Source organism: Artemia sp. Qi Xiang Cuo, chromosome 1, assembly GCF_049724085.1.
Source record: "Artemia sp. Qi Xiang Cuo chromosome 1, ASM4972408v1, whole genome shotgun sequence".
Taxonomy (NCBI): Eukaryota; Metazoa; Arthropoda; class Branchiopoda; order Anostraca; family Artemiidae; genus Artemia; species Artemia sp. Qi Xiang Cuo.
In genome coordinates this window covers 97,717,352-97,724,339 of record NC_142794.1, presented here as the reverse complement: position 1 = coordinate 97,724,339, position 6,988 = coordinate 97,717,352, and the positions used below count along the sequence as shown (strand labels likewise).

The following is a 6,988-nucleotide window of genomic DNA, read 5'->3' as shown; positions in this document are numbered from 1 at the left end:
GGTTAACCAACCTAATTTGGATAGTAAATACCGTACTAGATGAGCTAGAAAGAATAAATGTAGACTTTTACTTGAAAGGAATTTCACTTTAGTAACAGAAAGATATAATGAATTATTTGAGTATTATCTTGTTTGTAATTTTAACCATTCATTTTATTGCTCAATATGTTACAGGTGAATGTTAATTTAATTTAAACTGTTTCCAGATAGCTCGTTGTCTATACCTGTTGCTGTTGTCTACCAAAAGTTAATGCACAAGGAAGAAAGAACAGATTAGATTTAATATAGAAGACTGAGTAATATATAAGGCTGGAAGAAAACGTTCAGAGACGTTTGGAGAGACAAACGTCAGAACGAGACGTTCAGGGAATAAATTGAGCAACAAAGAGCTGTAGAACTAGGTCCTAGCATTTTATTTGGCCAGAATCTTGAAAAGTAAGTAAGTGCTCTGTTGTGAAATGTATAATCTATTGCAGCCAATTGAATTGTTTTTCGAGTAAGTTTGACTCCTCCCATGAAGGATGAATTTTCATTAGTGCAAATTGTATAGCATAAGGACAAGTGGGGTCAGGGGAGGGGTAATATGGTTTCCAAAATACAATGCGTGTTATAAAAGCTAATTTAAGATTTAATCTTAGGAGAAACTGAAAATATAATCAAAATATATTCTAGATTGCTTGGGAAAGTTTCAGTGTGAAATCAATGACATTTTATGAAATAGATTCACAGGCTGACCAGGACTGATCATGGTGAGCTAATAACTTACTATGTGATATGTAGATGCAAATGTGTTTTTTCCGTCCTTATTTGTAAATTCTAGATGGGAGGGGTATTTGTAGATTACATGAAGCTTGATATAATAATATAATATATTATAAGTGCATATATAATCATGGGCGTAGGGAAGGGGGCAGGGGGGGGGGGGCAGCTGCCCCCCCCCCCTAGAACTTCAAATTTACGATAGATATTAGCGAGAAATTTTCGTATGTTGGAATTTTTTGTTGGATGTTACCTGGTAGATGGTTAAAAAAGCTGGAAATAAACAGAAATTTCCAAATATCGTTTGCGATATCAACATGAATTGATTCAAGCGATAAGAAGTTGCTGAGCATGTCAAAGCAAAAGTAACTCATTCAATACCATCCTTGAAAAAGATAATTAGAAATACTCCGCCATTTTTCCACCTGGATGCCTCTCTATCCAAGTGGTCAAGAGTGCCAAACCTGGGCCATCCCGGCACTGGTTCTGTCATTTCTGCCTTACTTTTGGCCACTAGACAAAAGAAAAAGAAAAGTGACCAGGGGAACATTAAAGCTTGTTTTTCGGCTTTAAAATTAATAAAGAATATGGTCAGTATAAAAAATTAGCAAATGAATTTCAGTAAGGTTTAAAAAAGAAATAAAGAGCTTTAATTTAAAATTATACATTAACTGATCAACACCAAAAGTAAGTCGTTCCGCTAATCTTGGTGTTCTACCTTTCAGTGTTGGCAGTTTTATTTCAACTTCTGTCTTTGAGACACTATTCATCTCGTCAGTTAGCACAAAGTCTCTTGCTCCAGTCTTCTTCCAAAAGAGGACCTTAAGTTCTTCTGTTGCTACTTTTTGATAATGATAACATTGTGAACAGAATTCCCTTTCTTGCTCTTCAGCTCAATCAGAATGTAATCACCAGCCTTGACTTTCTCAGTGTCAAATTAGAAGTTGCTGGTAGGGGGCTTGTCTTCAATGTCTATGCTGAGGTCTGAAGAGTTGTTGTATACAGGATCATCTACGTCAGAATCGTCACTCTAGCTGTAACTCTTGTTGCCAGAGACACGCCTTTTGCTTTTTAGTCTTTTCACTTGTCTGACTTTCTTCCGTTCCAGGACTAGGGCTTTTTGGCAGATACGGCTTTTATCCTAGCAGTAATGCATTCTTTCATAGGGGGTGTCAGTGGTACTTTTATGCTCTTAATAATGGCATAAGTGTATGCAAATTTACACGGTTCTAGGGGAATACAGTCAAAAGCATATAAGCTATCGTTTTCAAGTAAGTTTTTAGTCTTTTTGCTTGTTCCTCTGTAAATACTGATCATGGGTTGTAACAGGGTGTAAGGAAATTCAGGTCCAGACTTTTTAGAGGGATTTTCAGCTTCTCAACTTTTTTTTATGTAGTCTTACAGCGTTCCTCTAGGGACACCCATGGTACTTCCAGAGAATCCAACTGACTTCTTGTAGAATAAAACAGAAAAAACTGCTATTTAATTTTCTTCTGGATCCCAGCCACCTTTCTTTCTTTTATCTTCTGTTTTACTTTTAATCATTTTATCTTGAATGAAATTTAACAGGAAAAAAAAAGAACTTCAGTTCACCTACTGTTCTGACAGGATTAAACAACGCCAGAAATAACAGTTTTGGGTATTAAGCTTGCCTTCAACCTTTAAATATGCTGTTTACACAGCTTTTACAATCATAGCCCACTTTTGGACACCTTGGTACGGCATGCCGAATTTACCCTGGGTATTGTGGCCGAACATGGGAGTTCACTATCACACAGGATGAAAAAACACTAACAGTAAACTGGTGAAGATGACGAGGCTCAGAATCTCCCAAAAACAGGCAAATAATAGGAGGATAAAGTGTGAGTTTACAACGTGAGTTTTCTGGTATTCTTAACTAAGCGAAGACTTTAAGAAAAAATTGAAAGAAATTCCAGATTTAATCACCATAAAACCTGATCTAATCTGGAATTTTTTTTAAAAGTATTAATTAAGGTCAGACTTTAAAAAAAATACACTGCAATCTGTCAGAGCGTTTATAATCCACCAAAAGCCCCATAGGTTTTTGTATTGAAACTGTTTGCTTTGGCTAGACGTGGGTCGGTCTCCCCTATACCAATTTTAATATTTAATTTTGCCCAACTGTAAACTTTTGAGTTGAATTCTTAGAAGAAGCTGTTATCTAACCATAATTTGATTTGTGTCAAATCGTTTTTGTGGTTTTTATGTTTTCTGGAAATCGGAAGTAGGATAGTGGGTCTCTTATGTTATACTGTTGTAGGAAAAGTGGAACTTGGAAAATGTTGAAGGCCGAGTTTTAGGGAAATATAGAATGACTAGTTTCTGAAGACCTATATTCAAAGGACCTCAGGAAGTATTAGTAAGATCCCTCCCCCTCCATCACAGAAGCGGCTGCCCTCCCCCCCCTAACACAAGATGCTGCCTACGCCCATGTATATAATATAACATATTGTAAGGGCTCTGCATAAACATACAGTTATAAATTTTCTTTGTGAGAATGGGATACTAACAACATTTTCTACATTAATATATGGAAAAACCATGTAACTTGCTATTGAACAAAAATCAAATATTAAAAACATGTTTTTTCCACAAAAGGCGGAAAGCCAAAAAAGTTGGGGGGGGCGCGCCCCCAACTGGGGTGACGGCCATTCGTTCGTTCAGGCCTGTATTTATCAACAGGCCCACTAAGCCCGAGCCTAGCTTTGCACAATGCCAGGGGGCACAATAAATTACGACTGAGTGATCTTATTTTTCTTAACAAAAACTGGACTGATGTGATTTATCGTCAGAGTGCCAGGTGCACTCCGCCGCCGTGCTGCTTATTGACAAAAAAAATTATTCTAAAACAACACAAGAGTTCTGTGACCATTTATAAACTGTGAGAGGGAGGATTGTAAAATGCAGGTTTATGGTTTCCGACCGTGGTGATTATGGTATTTTCACTCTTCATCGTGGAACCTTTCACGGTAACATAGCTGAAGACTTTACGTTGCAGTATGTAATCTTACCTAAGATAGCTTTTCCTAAGATGTTGCTGACACTCCCTGTGGTAACCTGTATTGTTTCCTCAACATTTCCTTATTTTTAACCTTATTACCCTTAGCCTTAGTAGTAGGCAAATCTTACTAAATCTTACTTATGAGTGTTACTTACCCCCGCCCCCCCAATAAAAATGCTGGAGCTACACCACTGCGTATGAGGAACATGTTGTGTAGGCCTCATGCTGCTTGGTAGTACAATGAGTTGTTTGCAGTATAAGAGCATGGATATTCCTAAATTTATTAAGGAATTAAAAGGGACACTGATGAATTTTACATCCCCCTCATTATTTCCTGAAAATTCCGACTTAATGTCTTGAGTCACTCTTGAGCTACACCTTTTTGACAATCTCCAAGCACATAGTGTGTTTTGATTTAGTTTAACACTTCCCTCAATATTATCTGGAAGCTTCCCCTGAAGGCACTGCCAAACTTCCTTGGCTCGCACTGATTGTGTTAATTTTCTCTGATTGTGAGTATTACTTTTTTTTTTATCAGAGGGGCAACTAGAAGTTGTATTTGGAAGATGGAGGCAGGGGGATGTTCAAAAAATTCTGATTGTTTTTGAGTGTTTGGGCACATAAGTTCAAAATGCCCCCCTTTACAGATAGCAAAAGCTATATGTAAATAATGGGTGAATTGTATAACTTACAGCCCTTGCACCAAGGGCTGGGGGGAGGGGGAGTGATATATATACATATATATATATATATATATATATATATATATATATATATATATATATATATATTTTTTAATACAAGACATTATATTATTTTAAACCGAGAACTGACATGATCGACACAAGATGCTAGGATTATAAGAGTCCTGTTAATGATGTTAAAAGTAAAGATCAACATCTAGTAGTGTATAGGGTTGATTGAAAGCTAAAATTTAGGCAGGTTAACTACCTTCCGGGAAGGTAGTTACTATGATGCTGGTAGACATCAAGATGAGAATTTGAGAGAATGTTTTCAGGACCAGTTGATTTCTAAACTGGAGAGTTTGAAATTTGACAATGTGAAGATGATGAATAGAAGATGATGAATAGGAAAAGGTTGGGAAAATAGTTTACAAAGTCGCTGAGGATGTCTCTGGGAAAAAGCTAGAAATGCCGCTAGGAATATTAGTGAAAATGCTTTATGTTCAAGTAGAGCGGAGGGGGAGGGGCTTGTACAAGAATCACTTGGGTGATAGACCATATGAAACTAAGAGCGATGTAAAGAAAGTGGAGGAAGTATTAAAATGTGAATTAAGAATTTGTGAAAGTGGAGATCATGGAATTTGTGAAAGTTGCCATGAATCTTGAAGATGCACCTAAATGGTATAATAGTAGAATACAGGTATGGAAAAACTTCCAAAGCTGCCAGTAGCAGAATTCATCAGAATTTCAATAGCTGCCGACACTTTAGCAGCACAACTTGTGTTTTGACAGCTTTTCTTTGAGCAAAAAGTATTTTTACACATAAAATTGGTATTTTCAGACAAAATCGGCAAAAAAAATTTGAAAACTACCAAGTAGGATTGCTACTTTACTACCCCACGCTTTGCACAGCGGGTAGAATATTGTACTGGTACGCTCATAAATTGAGAGAGAATAGTCGTCTGGACTTGTCCCAGTTATCAAACAGTTTGTGGTACCGAACTGTAAGTAAAGAGCAACCTGGCTCAATAGTAAGCAAAACTCTAAAAAACAAGATTTTAATACCAATAGATATCTCAAAGAATCGGCTTATTATGCTGATTAGGAATATATAAGTTTCATTAAGTTTCTCTTACCAATCAAAGGCTACAAACCTGAGAAAATTTGTCTGATTTTTGAACTAAGGGGGAAATACCCCCTAAAAGTCATAGGATCTTAAAGAAAATCACACCATCAGATTCAGCGTATCAGAGAATTGTCCTATAGAGGTTTGAAGTTCCTATCTGCAAAGATGTATGGTTTTGTATTTTTTGCCATAAGAAAGATCATGGATGCGTGTTTTTTTTTTATTTTTTATTCATGGATCCAGTGGTCCTAAAAAATCGGGAGAGGGCTAATTCGAATGGAAAAAAAATTTCTAGTGCCCCTTTTGTGTGACCAAAAAGATTGGGGGGCAACCAGGCCCCCTCCCAAGATTGGAGGGCAACTAGGCCTCTTCACACACTACTTTTTTTCTCTCAAAATCGTCTGATGAAGATTTTGAGATAGTCATTTTGTTCAGTATAACTGAAAGGCTAATTTGCCTGATTTATTATTTTTAATCCGTTTAGCACTGTCACTAGACCTTCAGAAAATAAAGCTTCATTCACATTCACAAGTGTCACTTCTTTCACAGGTGTCAAAAACTTTTTTCAATCTTTTCTATTATCTTTCCACGTAAGTCTTTAACGCTTTACACATTCTCAAAATATTCTGGCTTTTTCTTTACCTCTTTTCCTATCATTGATTGTCACCCCGTTCCTATCTTCAATTAAATTTAAAAAAACAAGTTTTTTCAACTGGAAGTAAGGAGCAACATTAAGACTTAAAACGAACAGAAATTATTAAGTATATGAGGGGTTTACCCCCTCCTCAACACTTCTCTCTTTACACTAAGGCTTTTTAGTACTTTTAAAAAAGCTTCTTATTGTTCTAACTAAACAAGCCTTATATTTTAGGAGTCGTTCTTAGGATCGCGACAAAATTCGAACATTAGCGTGAAGAGCGAGGTGTTGAGGAGGGGGCGACCGCCTCGTATACGTAATAATCTCTGTTCGTATTAGGTTTTAATGTTGCTCCTTACTTTCAGTTGAAATGACTCGTTTTTTAAAAAATTTAATTTCTGATCGTTTTTTAAGTAATGTCAGGAATTCTGGCTCCACATCCACGGAAAAATCCCTAGCTGCTGAAACTGAGCTTTTTTAAATAAGGTGGTTATGAGCTTAGAGGTAAGTTATTGAAGATTATGAATATACGTTTTTTAAAAGGGGAAGTACCTAGCAATTTTCGGAAAACTCCAATTAAACCCCTCTGTAAGAAAGGTGATAAGAGTGAGTTTGATAATTGTAGGGGAGATTGGGGTACCTCCACACACGGGGCACCTCCAGACATTGAACCTGTTGGCTCAGCTATTTAGCGGAAAAATTGGTTCATCTTGGAGGCAAGATGGCACTTCCATCACAGAGCATGGCAGTGAGTCAGTCGG

The 6,988-nt window shown here is 36.8% G+C and overlaps 1 protein-coding gene across 1 annotated transcript in view; it reads left to right on the top strand.

The window, feature by feature from the left end:
• The first annotated feature begins 214 nt into the window (after positions 1-214).
• SCaMC (Short Calcium-binding Mitochondrial Carrier) overlaps positions 215-6,988 on the top strand; it is a 111,349-nt gene continuing 104,575 nt past the window's right edge. The window contains 1 exon segment of the mRNA XM_089088048.1: positions 215-435. The gene's annotated coding sequence lies outside the window, so the exon portion shown is untranslated.